This window comes from Manis javanica, chromosome 10 (genome assembly GCF_040802235.1).
Source record: "Manis javanica isolate MJ-LG chromosome 10, MJ_LKY, whole genome shotgun sequence".
Lineage (NCBI taxonomy): Eukaryota > Metazoa > Chordata > Mammalia > Pholidota > Manidae > Manis > Manis javanica.
In genome coordinates this window covers 6,113,053-6,136,200 of record NC_133165.1, presented here as the reverse complement: position 1 = coordinate 6,136,200, position 23,148 = coordinate 6,113,053, and the positions used below count along the sequence as shown (strand labels likewise).

Sequence of the window (23,148 nt, the reverse complement as noted above, 5' to 3'; positions counted from 1 at the left end):
GCAAACTTTGCCACCCCAGAATATGTCTCTGTAGCATAAGGGTTATTTGGGAGAAACACCAGACACAGGAGAAGCTCTGAAAACAGAATTAAGTTACCTTTCATAAGGGATATTTATAAGGGAAATCTCCATTTGGAGGGGTGTCTCCTCGGTACCAGGAAGAGGAAATGATTAACTCTCTAAAACTCTTATGAATGGAGAGAGCAGAGACTTAAATGGACAGAACAGTCTCACCCTTGTTACTCTGTCTTTCCTGGTAGCCTGCCCAAAACTAGCTCCCCCCAAGCTCTGTCTTTTGCCTTTAGCTGGAGATGGCATTTAAGATGGTGACTTGAGTCATTTTGGAAGTTTCTCGGTTTCCCGGGGTCTCTTCTATGTATGTAGGAAGTAACCATGTTATTAAACTTCTGCTTGTTTTTTTCTAATTAATCTGTCTTTTACTACAGGGGAGGTCTAGGTGGAAGACTTAGAAGGGTAGAGGGAAAATTATTTTTTGTCCCCCACATGATCGAATTTAAAAATGTATGTGCTCACAACACAGCAGTAGATTTCAATTCAAGGATGGTGATCAAGCACTTTAGGACAGCTCCGTCCAATAAAATTACATGAGAGCTGCATAGATAATTAAAAAATTTTAAGAAGCCACAGTTCAGAAAAGTAAAACAGAACGTAGAATTCTTTTTCAGAATATATTTATTTTAACCCAATTTATCAAAATTATGATTTCTATATGTAATCAAAGGAAACGATATTTTACATTTTTTGGTACTAAATCTTTGGAATCTTGCATAGAATTCACACTTAGGGCCACTCATCTCAATATGGACACTGAAATGTCACTGGAAATACTTCATCTGTATTTTAGACTTGGAAAAATTGACAGTTGAGTGGACAAGATTTCCAAGCACCCCCAAAAGGTTTCTAATAACTGAATCAAGTGACTGTTTACATTTAAATGAAAGTTGAATCAAATAAAAAATTCAGTTCCTGGACAAACCTCCAGGTGGACAGGTATTGTAGCTTGTGGAATAATGGCCCCATAGAAATGCTAATTTCCTAAAGCTTGGATGCTGTGACTGTTATTCCCCATGACAGAGGGGGATTAGGATGGCTAACCAGTTGATTTAAAATAGGGAGACATGCTGGTTTACCCAGCAGGCCCAGCGTGAGTATCACGGTCCCTAGACACAGAAAAGGGAGGAGGTGTAGCCAGTGTTGAAGTGCCGGGGGTGAGGACTCAACCCACCATCACTGGCTTTGAAATCGGAGGAAGTGGACCAGGAGGCTGAGAATGAATGAAGGGGCTGCTAGAATTCAGAAAAGGCAAGGAAGGGCTCCTATCCAGAGCTTACAGGAAGAGACGCACTCCTGAAGACACCTTGATTTAAGCCTGGTGAGACCCGCGCCGGACGCTGCCATCAGAGCTGCCCACACCTCCGGGGAGTGTGACTCACCGGGCTGGTGGTAACCTGCTACGGCCGCAGCAGAAAGCTAACACACTTGCTCATTAGAGGCATATGTACAGATGCTCCTGTCACTGCGAGGGGTCCCCTGGACCGCGCTGCTTTAGATAGGTGGTGTCTTGAAGGGGTGGGAGTGGAGAATGAACTTAAAAGGGAAGAAAATAGAGAAGGAGAGAGACAGAAAATATCTTCCCCAGGCCATGATGGTTGGGTGCTTTGAAATGGGGAGTATGGCTATTTGGAAGTTAACTCCCTATGCCTAAGTTTTAAATAAAAAATAGTTTTAAAACATGAAACAGACTTGGGTAAACAACTTCTTTGGGTGGAATTGTGAGGATTCAGATAATGCACATCACATAGACAGGCCAGGGCTGTCTATACACAGTCTACTGTCTGGTGGAAAGACAGACATGAGCAGCCGAGGAAAGGGAAGATAAAGTTCATGGAAAAAACTGCCCAAGCGCTCCAGGTAGGGGGTCCCATGTGAAGACAGCAGAAGCTTTGCAGGTAGATGGGACCTTGTCTGTGGGACCGGGTCAAACTGGTCCCATTGCAGGCGCAACTGAACAAAACTCAGAACTGTCCAAACCACACCTCTTCATAATTTCATTAAAATAAAATTGTGGCTTTGCTTCCACTCACCCCCATGGGCTTTCTGTGTGCATTCTGGGAGAAGACATGTGCCCCGAGAGGAATGGGTGTAGAACTAGAGCTGTCAATCAAATGACCCCACCCTGTCAATCAAGTAAACCTGCCTTTGTCTACCTTGACTCTGGTCCTGCCTTTCAATTCCTTGCTGGGGTGGGGATGAGGACTGAGGAGAATGAACTCAACCCATTGCACTAGAAAGGTTTTCTAACCTGTTTTTGTGTCCATGGACACACTGGGGGCTTTGTGAAGGCAGCGGGGAAAAGGCATATACATCTGAGTTTTGCACAGGATATCAGGAAGTTTAGAAATTCCCGTAGAGATACAAGGATGTCCATGGACCACTGGAAGGGGACCACTGCTGCGGGAGGCATTTGCCCTTCCCCTAGCTTGAGCTGAGACATCCGATGCTGAATGCCACTATCCGCTGGCTGCTCGTAAGCCAAGTGTGGGATTGGTTAAACAGTCTGGGATGGGGAATTGGAAATAAACTCTGCTGAGGACCTACTGTGAGCCTGGTATCTTGTGAAATGTTGTTCATACCTTATCCTACTGAATCACTAAGACTATTTGAAAAACTGAAGCACAGAGAGATTAAAGGCCCAAAGTCACACAGCGAGGATATAGTAGAACCAGGATCGAGCCTAAGATTTCTAACTCCCTGTCCTAGACTCTTTTCAGCCGTTAATGATCTCTCAAGGTCAAGGGGACGATGCTTCAAAAAGTCTAAAGTCTGCCCAACCCTAGGGGGCAACAGCAAAGCTTTTGTACAGAGGAGTAGATTCAATTGATGAAGTTCTAACTGCCCGTGCTCTATGTCTGGGCTGGAAACAGAGCGGTGAGCTCTGGAAATAGGGCCCTATCACAACCAACGGACCCAAACCAGGCTGTTCCAGACCTCTGAGTCCCTACAGCCTGTGGTTCCCTCTGCTGAGCCCTTATTAACTGTATATTTTTTAATGGCCAGTTTATTTATCTCTCTGTTCTACTAGAACACAAACATCCTAAAGACTAACATTCCATCACACATCACATCATTTCTGAAGCCCTTTACTGTGGCACACAGTAGGCACGCACCAAATATTTATGGCATTGCCCTAGAAAGCCTCTCAGATCAGGCCACTTCCTTCTCCACAGGAATCCCCAATTCAGCCAGGAAGGTATCCGAACCCAACACAAAAGACAGGACACCACTGGAGTCCCATCCCCCCCGCCCCCCCCCCTGTCAGCCTATTGAATATTCAGTATCTTCCGTCTCCTACAGGCTCCCTCCCCTCCACGCACAAAGCGCTTAACCGTGATAAGTAAAAAGTGTACTTTTGCATAGCCAGCTGCTTTTCCCTCTTCCACCAATCAAGTGATTTCTCGGAGAGAAAAGCTTGTGAGTGTCTTGGAGGCATTATTTGATTAAGTTGACAATATTCCGTGAGCGATGGCTGAGTACCCATTGTGATGTACTATGGACCAAATTGATTTGTGTCACAAACACTGGCTCTGTCTCTTCTTGCAGCCTCAATAGCGGGTCTTGATTTAGCCTGTAATGCCGGGCGCGCCAAGTGAATTTACAGGGTGCACAGTCCCTCTCTCTCCATCTGGAGAGAAGAGCGGGAGCAAAGCCTGGACTGGCATAACTCAATACATTGTATTATAAGCTCAGAAAATAATATCACAGAGCTCTGCAATATACCTATTTGATTTGATTTGTAAACCTGATAAAAAAAAAGCAATCGGGAAAAGTTCAGAGGGGAAAACTATCTATGTTCTAAGCAAAAATGTAACTATATTGAATGTGTACAAAGAACCAAAGAGCCGAGGAAAGAGAAGACGGGGGGAGAAAATCATGCATGCTAAATCGACTGCATACCCTGCATGAGACAATACTGCATAGTCTCCATTTAAAACGAAGCAAGATTGTGCAAAGTTATTTTCTATTAAAAGTAATAATAATGGTAAGCCCAAGGAATGTGAATTAAAACCCACGCCTCAGGTTTTCTCGCTATCCTACTTCAAAAGGGGGCCCGCATGGATTCACTCAGCTTCCTGCTTTTTCATTTTAGCTCTGGAGGCAAACAAATAAGTTAATCACACACAGCCTTGGATGTAGTTAATGCCTCCTTCCTAGCTTGGCGGGGCTGATTCCACAGCCCAGGTGACACAGATTTAAGAAATTCATCACATTTCTCTCAACTGGAATAAATTCAATGCTCTGCTGGGATGATGAAATTCCTTAGAAAGGGGAAGCACTGGAGGACAGAGAAGGGCTGACTCCAAATTCTTTTGCTATTTTTTAGTCTTTGCAAGTACAGGAGGAGCATGCAAGGGGGGCCAAGTGTTTAACACATTCGTAAGGGAGATAGGCTGTCAAGGTGTCTGCATTAGTCAGCTCGGGCTGCTGTAACAAAATGCCGTTCGACTGGGTGGCTTGCAATATCGACATTTATTTCTCCCAGTCCTCGAGGCTGGAAGGCCAAGATCAAGGTGTCAGTCAACGCAGCTTCTGCTGAGGTCCTCTTCCTGGCTTGCCACCTTCTCCCTGTGTGCTCGCACAGTGGAGGGAGACGGCTCTCTCCTTTTCCTCCTCTTACAAAGACACTGATTCCATCAAGAAGGCCCCCACCCTCATGACCACATCTAGCCCTAATTACTTCCTAAAGTCCCCATCTCCAAACACCACCATCCTGTGGGGTAGGGCTATAGCGTGAATTTGTGGAAGACAAAATCAGCCCACAGCAGTGTCACAGAAGCAGTGGGAGCAAGGAATGTGTCTGTCCTAGAGATGGACAGGAGTTCTACTGGGCTTAAAACCAGGTATTGTCTTATCCAATCATTCAAAGGATATTGGTTGAGCACCTACTATACTTCAGTCCTGGGGACACAGCACACAGGGGTGGGAGTCTGTGTCTATCTATCAGAGGACAGAGTTATAAGATCCTGGGAAGTACACTTTCTCTGTGTTCAAAGTTTTGGTTTTTAGTTCCAGGGATAAGGAGTTGAAAATAACTACTACTAATAATAACAATAACAGTAAGCATTTGTAGACTGGAACCAAATGATCTGGGTTTGAATTCCAGCTCTACCACCTCCTAGCTGTGTGACCTTGATCAAGTTACTGAACCTCATGAGGCCTCATTTCCTTCATTGAGAACAAAGGCATCTTATTAGCACCTACCTCAAATGAGTCAATACACGTGACCAGTAACAATTATGAATGATCAACATCTGAAACAGTGCCTGACACCTGGCAGCCATTTAACAAATATTGGCTGAATGGTCAGCGCTCTGCCAAGCTCTCTGCATGTACTGTGTTTCATGTATCACTTGATGACTCAGACAGGAAGGTTCTATCATTTGTTCCCATCTTATGATAAAGGAACTGAGGTTCAGAGAGGCTACCAGCTTCTTCAGGATGCCCACCCAGCACATGGCAGAATGGTTGAGAGCCCAGGCATTGACATTTCCTGGGTCAAACCCCTTAACAACACCTCAAGAAGACAAACTGACCTCTTTCTGACCACTTGGTTGTTAAAAACTCAAACCAGTTCATTTTAAACCTTCCAGAGTCAATGTGATTCAAACTCTCTTCCCATTGCTGCAGACATGTGTCCTGATAGGCCTGCAGCAGACAAGGGGCATTTCCTACCCCTTGGCGCCTACCATTCCAGCGCTTTGCAGCATCCGTGTGAGAAAGTCTGCCTCTGGGGCCTTCTTCCTTCTCCCACTCTTAGGTCTTGTTCTTTGGGGGCTGGAGGTTTGAAGAAGGGACCGAAAAGGCAGAGGGCATCCAATAAAGTAAGATGCATCCTGGTGTTGAGAAGCAAGTGCCCCTTTCTGCTTTATTTCTCATTCTGCTGGAGACCTTGTGCCACTGGTGGCTTCTGTGGGTGCAGGGGAGACTGAGGTGTCGATGTGCTTAGAGGTAGTGATCCCCAAGCTATCCTGTCGCCCTCCACTGTTGCTGCAAAGTCCTCTATCTTTAAGGTGGGTGTTCAATCTCCTGAGCCTCCTTTCAATGCGAGTCCCCTCCTTCAGTGCTGGGTTTCCTGGAATCCTTAGAACTCCTGCCCTGGTGTTCTGAACTTCAGGCTCGTTACAGTGCCAGGGGCACGCCACAGAGCATAGGTGGTGGCTGCCCTAACATGTTCTCCAGGATAATTCCTTCCCACCCTGCTATCTCAGACTATGCCAGCCAGCCTCCACCTTTATCAGTCCTCTGGTAAGAAGTAGGCATGGATCTCTAGTTAGTGACATCCCCACACCCAGAGAATTTAAGGAATTTGTCAGGTTCTCCCAGGAACTCTGCCACTACCTTCTGCTCGCATGGCCTCTTCTGGCTCCGTAACTCAGCCTCCCCTCCCTGCTGGAGGCCCCGCTGCCTCCAGCAGTGACTCCCTTGCAGCTTTATTCTTACCCCACCTTAGCCTCCTGGTTTTCTTTTATCCCCTATCCCATCAGAAATCAAGGCCAACTTAAACATCGATTGAAAAAGGAAAAAATGTTGACATTTTGCAGTGAATCCTCAAATCTACATAGCTCAAAGATTTTTCCCCCTAACATATTATGCAAGATTTAATTTAACCAAATGGCAAATCTGCACATTATGCTAATTTTCCAGGCTTAAGAAAAACGCTGAGAGCACAATTCAGTTGCAGAAAATTGGTGATGAATTTAAGATGGAACTGATCTCAGCTAAACTCCCTGGATTTCCCTTACTAATTACTTTTTTCTTTGTATAAATGTTTCAAACAAAGAGACAGGCACTCTTAGCATTTTGTTCTAGGACTACTGGGGTTTTTCCAGTATATATCAAGACACGTGTAAATATCATTCTTAGGAATGTTGATATGTCTATTCACACGCATTTGATACTCAAAGAATCCTGTCACACAAAGTACACAACTTCTATGAACTGATAGAATTCAGCTTCTGAGTTCCAGGTCCTATTCATCAGTAGGCTAATTTCTCCCACACTGGAGGGTGGGAAGTGGGGTAAATAAATGTTGGGAAGTGGACATACTAAGAAATACACTCTGGCAATAGAAATGACTTCATCTCCATTTCAGTTTGCTCTTTACAGACAGCAAACTTTTTCCTAAAGGGCCAGATAGTAAATAGTTTTTCACTGTGAGCCATACTGCCTCTTTTGCACATGAAAACAGTCACAGGCAACATGTACACAAATGATGAGCAGGGCTGTGTTCCAATAAAACTTTATTTACAAAAAATGGCAGTGGGCTATAGTCTGCCATGTTCGTTCTTAGAGGAACCAATACCCTGGGTCTACACTGTTCTGTTCAGCTACCATTTAAAGAGCTCCTGATTATTTAAAGAGCATTTGTTAGATGTGAGGGATGAAGGATGAATATAACAAACACAGAGCCTTTAGGATCTCCCAGTACTGCTGGAGAGAGAGAGAGATGATGAACTTCACGATTACATGACAGTTGGTGAGTTCTCTGAATGAAGAACCTTTGGATACATAATTCAACCAGAGGAGAATATAGGAAAACTACTCAGAGAAAGTCTTATTCATCTAGAAATTTGGTGGGTACACATTAATGGGTTTCACAAGCAGATCATTAGATGGTCTACAAGTCCGATTCTTGAAATGAAGAAAGAAAAACATCTCCTAGTCCTGGAGTTCTCACTCATTTAATTGTCATTCATGACTCTCAGAGGAGAGGATGAGGCTTGAAATGTAAGATTTGGAGGTTAGATTGATGCTGTGTGTCCTGGATTAAGTCATTCACCTTCTCAGAGTCCCTATGTCTTTATTTGTGAAAGACAAAATACCAGCTCTTTCCTGGGTCACAGAGAAACAAATGGAATTCTGTCCCAGTAAGAGCTTTTATTATGTCAGGGTGTTGTAAATCTCTAGTCAATGATTTCCACTTTTCTGGGTTCTATGACTTAAAAAAGCAAGATGCGCTCCCATAGAAGACAAAAATATGAAAACCACTGGGGCAATGACTTCACTAGTTGAGGTGCCTCAATTCAGGACACTTGGATTCAAGCCCAGCTCTTGTCAGTTTCTCACTATGTCGTGTGTCTGGAATGAAACTGACTGCTCCGAATTTGGTGGCCTTGCAGGTTCCCATCATGTCTAAAAATTCAAGGCTCTGAGATGCAGGGAGGGTGGACAGGGTGAGTGGGGTAAGAGTCCCTACCTTGGTAAGGGATTCTTGGTCACCCTCTAAGGCAAGATGCAGGTTTTGTGGTCTTGGAGGTGGGGAAAGATTTGCATGTGTGAGATGAGTCCATCTCCAGGTATAAAGGCCTTTAGATGACCTCTACCTAAATCACATGGGGAAGTGTTGAAAATGAAGATTTCTGGGCCCTACTCCAAAACTCACCATTCATAACAATAGACCTAAGGTGAATCATTGAAACCTATCCTCATGGGTGACTCTGATGTACTCTCCCATCTCAATGGCCACTTTTTATACCCTTGAGGCAATCCTATGAGTTTATGTGTCTGGATTGAGAAAACAAATGGGATTGGAGCCTCCAATTCCCAACTGTCTGACCTTGGGGGTGTCACCTCACCCCTCCATACCTTACCTCCCATGTCTTTAAAATGGAGGTTTGTGAATTCATTCACTCAAAGACTACTGGTTGACTACTTTCAACGTGCATGGAAAGGCCCCAAGGGCAGGGGGAGGATAAGCACTGTAAGGCCTGGAATGTGCCTACCAGTGGCTTGAGGCACTTTGTGAGCTCTCAGTAAACAGTCACACAGACTATCTCCGTATCCACCTTCAAAAGGCAGAATCATTGTTCAGAGAACAAATCCCAAGCCCTGGATTGGATCGCTTGTGTATTGGGGTTTGCACACAGCTACCGGACCACCCTTGATTTGGGGGGGCATGCTTTCTCCCTGCACTAAAACCTTACCTAGAAAAGAGACTTTGTATTTTTAAGGAAGATGGTGCTGGGGTGGGGGATGGAGGCAGATGATATTTCAAATAGTTTTCTCTACTGAAGTCAAGCAAGACTTCCTTACGGACCTCAGATGTGCCTAGTTTATTCTTTGAGGTTATGTAAATGGAGAGACAGAGACAGAGACAGAGACAGAGACAGAGACAGAGATGTATACCGTATACATCATCATACAATCACAAAGTTGAATTCCAAGGCAGATGGAACATTCTGATGAGGAGGCTCACCGGTGACTGATTCTTTGATGCTTTCGATCTTTTATATTGAATTTGAGATTACAAGCCTTACTTTTCCACTCAGCCCTGCCCCGCAGCTCTCCCTGACATTTTGTTATCTCTGCCTAAACCTTTCAGGAAAGGCCTCTGAACCATTCTCCTATGCTGGATGCAAAGGAAATAGGATTACTGCCTTATTCTTTAACACAGAGCGCCGTACTTCATGGAAGGGTAAAATAAAATAAAACTTTGGAATATTTTTATTCAATTTTCAGAAAAACCTTTTAAGATGAGTAACAGTGGGTTCATTTAGCATAACCGCCCATGAGCATTTGTTAGGAATATGAATCCATCTACATTTTTCAGATGCTTATCATATTATATGTCTTTTTCTTACACTTGTGCTCTAAAAAAAGGCCTATGGCGCTAGCTCAGGAATTTGAGTGTGCACCAGGATCCCTGGGGAACTCTTTAGAAATGCAGATTCCAGGGCTCCAGCCTTTTGGGGTTGATTTTATACTCTGGAGTGGCACTGGGCGCTGACTGTTTACTTTTCAGGGATTTGGGAAGCCTGTTGTTCAACACAACCTTGAATAAAAATTAAAGGACGTAAACCCACAATTAAATAACAGAGATAGGAAGGTAATAATTATTTAAAACTCATCACTTCCTGATTCTTTTACTCCATTTTACTATTATCTATATGGTCTTGAAGTTTTTTCGGGGTTTGGTACCTGAATGGTGGAAATACCATTAAGGGTGTGTGTGCTACTGAACACCTTCAGCCGACCTTGTGTTTAATGACAAGGCGTTGGTAGCTTGAAATTGGCCACAGTGGGAGCATTTGTGGAAATACGCAAATATTTCCAGTCAGCCTCTGGAAGCCCTCCCGTCCTTCCTCTGCCCCAAACTGGTTGTGAAACATTTACCAGCATATCACTGACTGGAGCAAGCAACATGCATATGCCAGGCAATTTTAATAAAAGTGGTTTCTGGGCCATAGTTTAAGAAAGTCCCGACAACGCTTTGGAAACGCCAGTCCCAGAAGAGTCATATTCTGGTCATTTTGTCATTTGTTTTAAAAACTTTCCTTGGCAGTAAGGCAGTGCTAAGCATGGATGAAGATTCTCTGATCAGAAATACCTGTGTTCCAGACCTGGTGCCACGATTATGTGTGACATTAGGCACGTTAGTTAACCTCCACAAAACCTCAGATCCCTCATCCTTAAAACAGGCTTTTACTACTCACTTTGCAGATTCATAGTGAACAATAAAGTAAGATATGAGGATATAGCATCGAGGCTGGCTCCTAACAATTGTACAGTAAGTGATAGGCATTTGGTGATTGTCAAAATAATGATGATGAGGTAGTCACAGAAGCATTTGGGAGGAATCCCCTGAAATCATGGAAATAGTTGATGGGTATTAAACTAAGTAACCTGAAATTAACAAGGTTCTAGGGGGAAAAAAAGTCCATTTCAACCTCTTCATTTAAGCAATGATAGCCAAGCAACCATAGCAAACACTAATGTTATAATGTCAGTGCACTCCTCTTTACATTGATTATATTCTTCACGACACGTCTGTGAAGTTGGTGCTAAAGTTATACCCATTTTACAGATGAGGAGACTGAAGCTTAAGAGGAGGTCTACATAGCTGGTAAATATTAGAATGGCTCCCAGAGCTAAGGCCTTGGTCTTCTAAGCCAGTGCCCCCACCCCTAATTTCATGCAGGAGTCTTGGGAATGAAACTCTTTGTTCGTTATTGAAGCTAAAACCAAAAACAGGCCCACAAAGGGGAAATTGAAGGTAAATGTTCCATGTTAGATACTTATGAAAAACTCACAATATTCCAGTTATCTGTGACCTTGGAGGGAAATAATATGTTCCATATATTCATTTCGGATGGTACTGCCACCTAAGAAAGAGGTTTGAATTACATAAACGACTGACTCCATGAGTTGTCTATTTTTAATCATTGAGCGTTAGGTGTCAATGCAAAGAGGGAAAGCATCATTTTGGAAGACAGTGGGGCATAAAAGAATGAGGAGCCAGATGCTGCATCAGGAGATCCGGGTTTGAATCCTGGCTCTGATATTTGGTTGAAGAACCATGTGATGATGGACAAAACTTGGGACTTCTGAAAGCCTCTTAAACGGTGGGAAATAACTAAGTTTCAGGATGTCCTGAGGATTCTACCAAACTATGCGTTTAAATTCTTACCACAATGCCCTAGTTACCAAAAGCTATCAGCAAGTGCTACTTCCATCTTTCAGTTCAAAATCAAACATTTAGGTTCAAACAGCTGTTCATTAAGCACTGAGCGTGTGCTAGGTATGACTCTAGGTGCTGGACATGTATAGCAGAGAAAGTAGATACACATCCCTCCTCTTGAGGAGCTTAACTTCTAGTGGAGGAGGAAAGTGATCAAGCAATAGCATAAAAAATAAGAACACCGCGCAGCATGTTAGAAGTGTAAGCACAGGGGGACAGACACTGAATGTGAGATTGGGTGCTCAGGATGGTTTAACATTTTCAAGGAATGGTTTCTGAGAAGCTGCCACTTGCAGTCAAAATTTGACAAAGAGGACTGAACCTCTTTGGGGCATAGCTCAGGCAAGAATGGCCCAGACATGGGGACAAGAGCTGGTGCAAAGATCCTGGGGTGGGAACGTGAGGAAGAGAGGCTGGCATGGAGGGATGGAGGGAAGAGAGGAGATGATGTGATGAACAGGTGGGAACAGGTCACCTAAGGCCTCACAGGCTGCTCTAGGAACGTGGGCTTTAAAAAAGAGCACTTTCATTTCTGAAATAATTTTAGATTCACAGAGGTGTCACAAAGAGAGTACAGAGAGTCCTCACATACCCTTTACCCAGTCCCCTAAAGTGAACATCTTACCCATCCATGTGCATTTATCCCAACTAAGAAGCTCACAGCGGTGTATCAATATTAACTACAGATGATATTCACATGTCCCAGTTTCTCCACTAACGGCCTCTCTCTGTTGCAGGCTCCAATCTCGGATATCAAGTTGCATTCATGGGATTTTGGCTTTTACTCCAAGGGAAATGAGGAAGCCACTAGAGGGCTTTTAATAAAGGAGGGAGATTAAATGATTTACATTTTAGCAGGATTTCTGGGTGCTTTCTTTCTCTACTTAAATCTGAGTTGAGAACAAGAGGATAGGAAGACTACTTGAATTGCAATTTAATGAGCTCTTACTTAAACCCCGTTATGCTAGCCACAAAAATGGCAAATGTCCTTTATCAGGGTTTTGCCAAAAGAAATGGCCCCAAACAATTATCAGGCATTGTACAAATACACCATGCTATGCAAGCACTAAATAGTAAACATAATACTCTTATCCTTACTGCTCCACTTGATTTTTATTACTGCAAATGCTCATTGTCCCAACATCTTGGATTTATGTTACTCCTTTCTTCTTAATAACCAAGTCTTTCCAACTTGTATTTTCTTAATTGTCTGAAGTAATAGGCCTGCCTGGTTAGAACATGGCAATAATGTGGCCAAAATTACAGGTTTCATGTCACACATCTGGCTTTGTATAAGAAAGGGGAACAAAATGAGGGCCCTCAGCAGCTATAAGAATTGTCCCAAATTGGGGCTCATTAAGTTACAGGTGCTGGGTGCTTGGTTTAAAAGTGGGGAGGGGACTGAAGGTGTTTGAATCACTCACTGAATTAATTCATCGATGCTCAAAGTCAGCTGCTCACCATTAGAGGTGCTACGCTATCCCCATATCTCGGATGAGGATACTGAGATTCAGAGAGGCTAAAACTGTGTTACTCCAGCCACATGTTAGAGGAGCTAATGATGAAGGGGCTGAGCTCAAGAATTCAATTTTCTTAGCTCTTATCTTTTCTCTGCCCATGCTGTACAACCAGGAGTGTGGCAGCTAACCTCTCTGCGCTCAGGTTGCTAATCAATAAAACAGACTTTTACATAAGTACATAAAATATAGGCTTGCTGATGGGACAAAAAAGATGCATAGAAAGCATTTTCTATAGTGCCAAAAAGATGGCAGCTGATGACTAGCTGTTTCTGGGATGACTAGAGAGTCATGTGAGGTTATTTCCCAGGTACATGTGTTCCTCCTAGGCTTGCCCTGGAATACACCTGTTAAATTGAAACTTTCTGTCAATTTGCCCATCCTCCCAACTAAACCATAAGCTCTGAAAGAATAGGATGTGGATCTTCCATTCGTTATTGTCAATGCCTAGCACAGAGCCTGAAATACACTGATGACTTCTGAGCAGAATGGGATTCTTCAAAAAGGCTCCCAAGCTGACAGCCTATCTTACAGCTCAGGTTGGACATCACCATCTATCAGAAATCTTGTCTCTTCTTGGCCTCCGGAACCAGCCTCGTTGGCTTATGAATTCATCAAGATAGGATTGTGATCGTCCAAACAGTTGGACGGAGCTTGCCAACTCCATCCTGTGGTAAGAGTTTCCTCACAGCTGGGGCTTATGACGCGGCTGCCTCTGGCAACACCCAAGAGCACCTTCGGACATGAGTTGTGCATCCTAACCCTAAAGCACTGGCCGCTAGGAGACCTTCATCAGAGCTTCGACTTTTGCCATATGGTTCTTCCTTCCCTTCTGAGTGTGCACCATGTTCCGCAGTACTTTCCAGTTCTGGAAGCCTGACGTGCATTTTTAGTTGTTATTCAAGATTTTAGGCTATCTAGGCTGTTCTTCAAAACTTATAGACATCGGAAAATTACAAAAAACGAAGAGAGAGAAAGGAGAGAAAAGAAAGGAAAGGGAGGAAAAGCTTTTTGCTCCTCCTGGAATATCTTATTTGCAGATGAATAAAAGGACAGACGGGATACGCTGAGGGCTATTTGAAACTAGCAAAGAGGTCATGCAAAGCGAAAGAAGGCAAAGGACAGGGCCTTGGAGATGCTTGAGACATACATTTCACAGGGTCATGAACTATGGATTTCGCCTCTCTGCTTCTGCATGCATATTAAGAATGGAGTTGAGGTTCAGCTCAGGTTTTGCCATAAAAAGCATCGTTATCAATTAACATTGACGTGCTGGTCACTCAGGCCGTTGGCCCTCTGGGGTCATCCACAGGCTCCTTTGCAGCTTCTCAGGAGACATCCTGCTATGCAAGGAAATGCTTCCAGAAAATGTTTTCCAAAGTCTTGCCAGTGCAAAAGTCCTATACCTCTAGATGTTCAAGGGATATTCCTGTTTTCATTTTTAAATCTCCTCTAACTGTAAAAGGATGTCACAGACTATATATAAAGAACTATGGCTACTGACCAGTGCTCCCCCAGACAAGTAAATAAAGACCTATTCCTGGGAATAAGCTGTAAAATTCCACTACGGAAAAAAAGATACTGACTCATAATGGAGAAGACAGTCTGAGCCCAAAATGTAAGGAGCAATATATGATAATGATATAAAGATATTCTCCAACTGTGCAGACATGGGAGTAAAACAGCGAGGGGGTGGGGGTGTAAAATGCCTAAAACACAAGTGGGATGAAAATCTCATTAGACGACAGTAGGCAAGGGTGACAGTTCTGCCCGAATATCAGAGAGGACGGAGGAGTGGAGGCTGTGGACGCAGGACCTTTGCACATGCTATTTCCTCTGCTGGAACTTCCCTCTTAGGGCTTGCCCCTTGAATGACTGGCTCTCTGCCCTCATGTCTCAACAGAAATGACACTCCCTTGCAAAGCCTTCCCTGACCACACTATCTAAAAGGTAGGTTGGTAATGAAACTGTCCAAAACAAACAAACAAACAAACAAACAAGCAAAAACAAACAAAAAGAGTCCGGCCAAGTTCTATGGTATAAATACTCTAATCCCGGCCGATTTCAAGCTGCTCACATGCTGTCACTGAACTCAGAGTTGGGAAGAAATGCTCACAGCTGGCTCTCCCAGCCTGTTCAAATAGGCACTGATCTAGCTGAAATGACCCCAGTTAGTTAGTTACTGACTGTCACCCCCCAAATTATCTAGGCTCAGCAGGTGAGGCACCATGTCTGTCTCTGTTGCTCCTATGTCCTCAGCATCGAGGAGCTGGTACCCAGCAGGTACACCCCAAATGTTCCTCATTTGGATTCTCCCTTCTGGTCTCGTGGCCCAGAAACCCTCTCCACGCAGCGAGCTGGGGCCACTGCAGGGTTCTTATTGGTATTACCTTTCTCTCGGGGATTCTTGTTGTCCAATATCTGGAACTATCGCTCCTTATATGCTGACCATGTCTTTCAGTTAAGAGGGAATGTAAACCTAGTCCCCGTTACTCCATCACTGCTAAAAGCAGAAATCTTATTAGTGTTTCTTGTTTGGATGAATGATGATGTCTGAGTTTAGGTGAAGGGGGCAGTCACTGTGGTTACCAATAATTTTAAAATGCAGGACCATCTCTGAAAACTCACCGTCTGCACCCTCCGGTGAGTCCAGGGGCACTGTGCGTGTTCTAGAAATTTCTAAAGCTTCCTACTTCTCTTAGGTCAGGATTAAAAATTGGAATCCTTTTTTGAGCACTGTTTGTTAATATGAAAAGCATCACTTAATTAGGACTAATATAAGATGCCCTGTAGAGTGATAATTTAATAATTCGGCCGCTTTATTTATACAGTGCCTCCAGGCTCCTCATTAAAAATGGAAGAGACGGTCAATGGGACGACGTGGCTTTGCCACTGCAAAGCTTCTAAGTGCTCTCAGATCATAAAGTCCACCCTCTGGGCATCGTAAGAGACATGTCCCCAGCCTGGGAGCAGATATTTGTGCCGCCAAATTAACCTTCATGGACAGGGGAGTCCCTGAAGCCGCCTGTTTACTCTGCCTGGTACTCAGGGTATTCTCCAGCCCAGCTAAAAATTAAAAAAAGACTCCAGAGGAGCCACCCAGCAGAAGGGTACTCTTCCTGCTTCCAAACGGGCCACTTACCCTTGCTCTTGGTTCAATCTAAACCCCGGCTTAGCAAGGCCCCACCTTTACAACTTCACTTCGAGCCCTTCTCTGTTCATTCACCTCCTTACACCCTTACCTCTTTCCCTCCACTCCTCCAACACCACCAGGGGGTTTCCCACCTTGAAGTCTTTGCACGAGTGGGCTCCCCTCCCCCGAACCGGTTCCTTCCCCTGATTGCCAAACCAGACCCTTCTCCCCTGTAGTCGTTGGCTTACAAGCCACCTCTTGAGAATATCTTCCCTGCCTGCCCAGATGGGCAGCTCTCTCTTGTCTGATTCTCCCCCATCACCAGCCCAGGGAGCAAGTACTCTGATGTATTTGCGGCCCCCAGGAATATAAGCTCTGTGAAGGCAGGCTCTTCACTGGTCTTATTGTGGAAACTTCTAGAACCCAGAGATAGAGGTTCTTCATAGTGAAGACTTCATTGACAATTAATGCATAATGAAGTGGGTTTCTTAATTACTAGCTGTGGCCTGCAAATGCCATCCTGCCTGGAATTTCTTCTGTGCTTTCTGCCAGTCTGCAACCAGACTGATGGCTCAGAGATGAACCCAGTAGTGCCAAGTGCAGAAGAAACCACAGAGGGAAGTTTTCTCCTCTCCTTGAGACGTGCCGGGCAGCGGGAGGTATGGATGAGCAGAAGCAGAAACTGCTGCGCCTTTGCTGGTATGAGCTCCCCCTGGGTCCTGCTTACCACCCTTCGAATGCATTTGCTGTTTGCACTGCTTTGCACCGCTGGCCTGGGATAAAAGTCCCTGGAGGGCAGGGGCTATGTTTCACTCATTTTTACATTTCCGTGCTCAGCACCAGATTGAAAAGTTGTTTAAGAAAATGAACTAAGTGTGTGTGTATGTAAGTGAGAGAGAGAGAGAGATTGGGGGTAGGGAGAATACGAAGTCCTTGGTTTGTTTCAGAATATTTTACATGGTAAATAGTCACTGAAAATAAATGGAATAATGAACCACTCAAAACGCCAACATCCTGCTTATTTCTGTTGCACAGGGTGTGTGCTCTTTTACAAAAACCCAAATGAGGGACAGCATCACTCATGAGCAAACAGTGAGGTGGGCTTCGTAGTTTGTCCGTAATGCCTGGGATTTGCTCCACCACCAAAGGAACAAAGCCAGATGGGCACATGGCCAGTGGCACCACCCATTCTGTTTTGTCTCCTGCCAGGGTAGATTATGCTTCTGCTTCAAAACACACACAACCTTCCCGCTCATGAGTCACAGTAACAGGTTTCCACTTCATACCAGCCAACTCAAGAACAATAGCAAAGAACCATGAAACCTGTTTCCACCTGCATAAAAAAATGGAACAAGCCAGGCGTCTGAGTTGCAAACTTCCAAACACGAACTAAATAATTTAAAAGTCTAATTTCTAAAAGCACCTGCCTTCTAATGGTACAGCTATTTGTCATGCCTGCCCAGATTCTGATGTGAGCACTGCCAGCCATGTGGGAAGTTCACTGTTAATGTACGAAAAGGATTCTTTGCTTTATTTTTTTTCTTCAATAAATTATGTTGGTCTTTTAAGTACCTCTAGCTTGCAAAAGGGATTAAATGCGTAGTCAGATCCACTAATCAGATTCTTCTCCCCTTTCCTCTCCTCTTCTTCCTTTCATTTTTGACATGCAATGGAAGGCAAGGTGCTCACTTAATAAATTATGTTTGCAGAAACAGCGGTGCCAACTGACACAATTATGCACTTGTTGAGTTAGTGGCCACTTACAAACAGACTTTGTAAGCCACGCACTTCATACTGAAAGGTACTAATGCATCATTATGATCTAGCAGGTTGCCTGCTGAATTTTACAGCACTGCACACTACATTAACCTTTGGTACCGCCGATATTTATGACCTTATAAGAAAGTATTTATCAAGCTGGAAGCCAATATGCGGCACTCGTGTTTCAGCTAGTGCTGTTCAGAAACCATTATCACCCCTTTCTGCAGGCATTTTAAATCACTCTAAGATAATTCTCTGTGCTGGTAACACAGAGCTGGGAAACAGGCACTCGGGTGCAGCCTTCCCGGGGGTTTCAATTGGAAGAATCTTTCTGGAGGGTGATTTTTTTTTTTTTTTTAGTTTTATATGACTCTCCAAAGCCTTTAAAAATGTGCATTTTTACTCCTTGACCCGGCAGTTCTACTTCTGGGAATTTATTCTACAGGAGCTAGCACAAAAGTGTGCAAAAATTTGGGCACATTCATCAGAGTGATATTTGCTGCAGTAAAAAATGGGAAACAACCTAAGTGCCCAACTGGAAGGGATTGGCTAAATAAACTACGTCCAATCCAAGTGACGCCGGACAATAAAACACAAAGAGGCCATCAGAGGGGAAAAGATGTTCAACTACATTCAAGCACTTGGAAAGGTATTCACAATATTTTAAATTACGAAGCAAGTCATGAAACAGTATGGCATGTACTGTCCTTTTTATTTTTATTTATTTAAAAACTTTTTGTAACATGTTGTGAAAGCTCTCAGAGGATGAACAACCAGGTGGCCAGTGACGTGACAGAACAACTGTGATTGCTGTTATTTGCTTGCTTAGCTTTTCCATCTTTTCTAAAAGGAATAGGAGCTATTTGCATAGTTTTAAATATCATAATGAATTGGGCTTGTTCCAATCTGCAGGGCATAACAAACGGTCAGTAACTCAGAGTCACAGGCTATTGGTATTAATTGCTTCTGTTTTTATAGCACTTTCCCAATTTCTAAAGCCTGCTCACATCTGATTTTCCCTGTGCACCTCAAAACCATCCTATCGGGCAGGCACGAGTGGGATTTCTGGTTCTGCTCCCAGATGCGGAGACTGAAGTCCAGAGAATGTATATGACTTTCTGATGGTCACACTGTCCCAACAGGCAGAGCTAAGACCTTCTGCCACATTTTCTAGCTCCTGAGCCCATGTTCCTTCCCCTCCCCTGTTTGCCTCCGTGTGGAAAGAAAAGTCAAGAGGAATACAGCAGCCACGAGTAAAGAGACACCGAGAAGTCAGCTCTTTCATTTGGGGTACTTGGCTTAAGTCTCAGTTCCCCAGGTCAGAGGCTGGCGGAAGTGGATGCAGAGCTGGGGCTTACTAAAAAGGGGAACAGTAGGACCTCAAATCCCAGGGAACAGAACAGACCTGCCCAGTGCCCATGAGCATGGCTTGCCGCTTCTAGAGGCCGCACGGAAGTAGATGGGCTGATGCTGGGGTTTTGGCGTCTCCCAGAATTATTGACTAATATGTGTCTGTTGGACAGAGAGATGAGATCAAAGGCCTGGCCACGAGCAAGGGGGTTAGTGGGCTGCAGGTACTCCTGCTGCCTGCATCCTGCCCCATTCACTGGTGGGCAACTTTTCTCAAAGGGGAGCTATTGTTTCAAGAAGGGCAGGGTGGGGCTTCTCATCCTGCCAAGCTCTGCAGAAACAGTCTTTACTGTAACAGCGTTCTCTCGGTCCTTGTAACTGCTCAAGTTCCCATCAGCTCCTCAGCAAGGCAGAGGGGGCTGTAGGAAAAACACCCTTCCTGCCCAGAACGATAATCGTGACAGCTCCTAGTGTGCATGCCTGCTCTTGGCTAAACGCTAATGCAGCTTCAATATATTACTCGGCTCAGTCCTCACAAAGGTCCTCTTCATCCATTCAGCTATTTATTCAATCAGCACATTTTTCCTGAGCATTTACTTCGAGCAAAACAGTGGGGAGACAGGGACCATGGAGAAGATGCAAGCATGGAGCTGATTATGGTATGGCTGTTGCGCCAGCTTAAGCAAACTAATATTTTTGCAAATTGCAGTAAATGCTATGAAGCAACCACATTCGAGAAACAAATACCTCGGATGTATTAGTTTCCTGGAGCTGCCACCACACATCAGCACAAAAAAACAGCAGGAATGTATTATCACACCGTTCTGGAGGCCCCAAATCCAGAGACTCTAGGGGAGCCCGTCCCTCCCTCTTCCCGGACCCCCTGGCTCCAGGCACTGCTGGGGCTCCTCGGCACATGGCCCCCTCACCGCCATTCCCGCCTCTGCGGTTCTGTGGCCTCCTTCCCTCTGCGTGTCTCATACGGCCTTCCCCGCAGGACACCGGTCATTGGACTTCAGGTCCATCCCGATCCAGCATCACCTCATTTAACCTGACTAATTATAGCTGCAAAGACTCAAAGACTCTGTCTCTGAACAAGGCCATATTCTGAGGATCCGGGTGGATGTGAATTGTGGGTGGAGCCCTATTCGACTCAATGTTTCTCTCTCTGTCCATCTCTGCGTCTCTCTCTCCCTTTTTCTCCCCATTCATGTCTTCCCTTTCTTTCCCTCTTTTTGTTTCATGTCATCCCTTTGACCCCGTTCTACCTCTTCTGTGCTTATGACCATTTGGAACCCACCCTGCAGACGTAGGCCGTCCGGGTGGAAAGCCCGAAGCGTGTTACATGCCCGGCGTGTGCCTTCAGGCCCAAGTTAGGTCCTCCAGGTCTGTCTTTGGCATCTGTTCCTATATCAGGATATTTCTTGCTGGCCTAGACAGTTAAAAAGGAATCCTGGGTCTCCCCTTTGGCCCCCCTTCCCAGTGCCTGTCTCTCTGGCCTGGATACCCCACGAGGTGGAGGAGAGTGGGTTCAGAACATTCTCGTTTCCAGCCTTTGTTACATTGAATAGCATCGACATCTCACCTGCCACTTCGAACTGGAAACTGCTGCTCTAGATTGCTCAGGGACATCTCTGAGAAATCCCTCCAAGCCCACACTCTGCTCTAGCTCAGGTCCTAAAAGAAGGACAACCTCAGACACGGGCCAAGTCCAGCTGTCTGACCTTGAGCAGCTGCATGGGCCCTTAGGAATCTTTGGGAGCAAACTGGCATCTGTTCACACAAGACCTCTATGTAAGCACCTACACTGTGAATAACCCAGACGATTTCTTAGGCACCCAAATCTTTCATAATATTTCACTCATGGCACCCAGAAAGATTATTTGCCAGATAAAGAAACAAGAGATTCAGTGGAAGCGCTGCATGGCTAGCGGGAGGCGAGCGCAGTGCTTGGGCTGCCAGCCTCTGTTCTGATGCGCCAACCCTTCGGAACATTCTGGAAAATAAATTGCTCAACCTCTATGTCAGAAATCGATTAAGGGGCGAACCCAAGACCTAGATTAAAAACCGGGACCTGAGACAGTCCAGGCGGAAGGAACAGGATTTTCAGAGCAAAGTGAGATGCATTTCCTATGCCCTGAAGGGTAGTACGCATTCAGTGTTAAGTAAAATAAGTCAGAAAAAAGAAACATCTGATGAAAACTGAACACTAAGGTATAATTTGACACAGGATGGTGGGATAGTGGGAGGTAGGACCCTCCTATCAGTAGGGTTCCTTCTCGAGCTAAATTGGAATGAAGGTGAAGGGCCACAGGTGGGCTTAGACCAAACATGATTTGCAGCCAACAGAAAGCAAAGACACCCTTTTAGAACTGTCCATGATAAACTCTTCTTTCTGAGGGAATTCACCTCGTGCAATTTTGCTGAATCATTTACTTTTAAACCTCAGTTACAGTCCTTCGTGTTTGTCCTTCAATATGGATTCTGGGTCATTATCTTTCTGCCCAGAGTGTGTGCAGCAGGGATGGAAAGGGGCTCCGTGAACCGCCGGAGCCTTGGATTTACAGGTGGGGGGCTCCTTCTAAACAGAAACACCCTGGGACTTAGGCAAGGTGGAGTCTGAAGGGTCCCTCACCTGACCCTCTGAGACACACAGCCAATCAGCTCACAGAATTCGCCAGTCTGCAAAGCAAAGGTTCCCCAGAGACACAGCATGGGTGCACAAGGGGTGTCCAGGGTGGAGAGCGCTGGATATAAATCCAGCCTTGGTGAGGAGAGGAGCCTGGGGCTTGGGGCAAGTTAGAAGGCTTCTTAACCCGCAAAATCAAAATATTCCTACCAGCCTAACACAGGTGCTGAGAAGGCCACAGGCGATCCCTTCTGTAAAGTATCATATAGGTGTTTAATTACCAGCCTCTGTTCTGATGTGCCAACCCTTCGGAACATTCTGGAAAATAAATTGCTCAACCTCTATGTCAGAAATTGATTAAGGGGCGAACCCAAGACCTAGATTAAAAACCGGGACCTGAGACTTCTTAGGCTTTTGAGAAGGGCAGACCTTAAGGACTCATGACTCCCCCTGCCTACTGAGCTTGAGATCTCACCCAGGCTGATGGTTCAGTGGCATCTCCATTGATGTCTCACTCTTCCTGGGCACAGACAATGTCTGAGTCACCTCTATTTCTCAGCAAGGAGCTGGCACACAGTAGGTGTTGATAAATGTTTTCTGAACTCACTGTAATTGGGACCAAATGCCCAGAAGGCAGATTCTCTCATTTCCATTGTGGAAACATACCATGGATTTCCCCTTATGCATGATGCATCATAGAAATTAATTTATCCACCACTGTTTTCCAATGTAGTTTCCAAAGATAACAGGATCTAACTGGAAACCAACTTGTACAAACCTCCTGTTGTACAAAGCATGAATATACATGCCTCTCCCCCCCCCCACAGTATGGGCTGGGGAGGTGGGTATGGCTGGTCTCTCTGCTAATCCCAAACACCACTCCTGAGGTGGGTGCCAGGCTTGGGGGGGGAAGTGATGTCAGAAGCCAGTGTTTCCCCATTCCTACTTTTCTTGGGAAGGTCGGCCTGGCTGTATCTCACAGGACCAAGTGCCTCTTTCCTTAGGCACCCCACCCTGAGCCCACAGGCTTCTCCATTCTTCCAGCCCCTTAGGAGAAGTACTATAGAGCTGCGGTCATGAGCACAGGTCGTAGATTTAAGCAAAACACATACTAGTGACAGGACCCAGGCAGGAAGCCACCAAGTCATGCCCCCTCTCCAAGCCTCAATTTCCTCATCTATTAAAAGAGCATAATTGCACTTACACCTGACGGCCATTCTGA

The 23,148-nt window shown here is 44.9% G+C and overlaps 1 protein-coding gene across 37 annotated transcripts in view; it reads right to left on the bottom strand.

Annotated features, from left to right (window-relative positions):
* Positions 1 to 23,148, bottom strand: part of RBFOX1 (RNA binding fox-1 homolog 1) — a 1,840,194-nt gene that overhangs the window by 124,137 nt on the left and 1,692,909 nt on the right. The window lies entirely within an intron of this gene.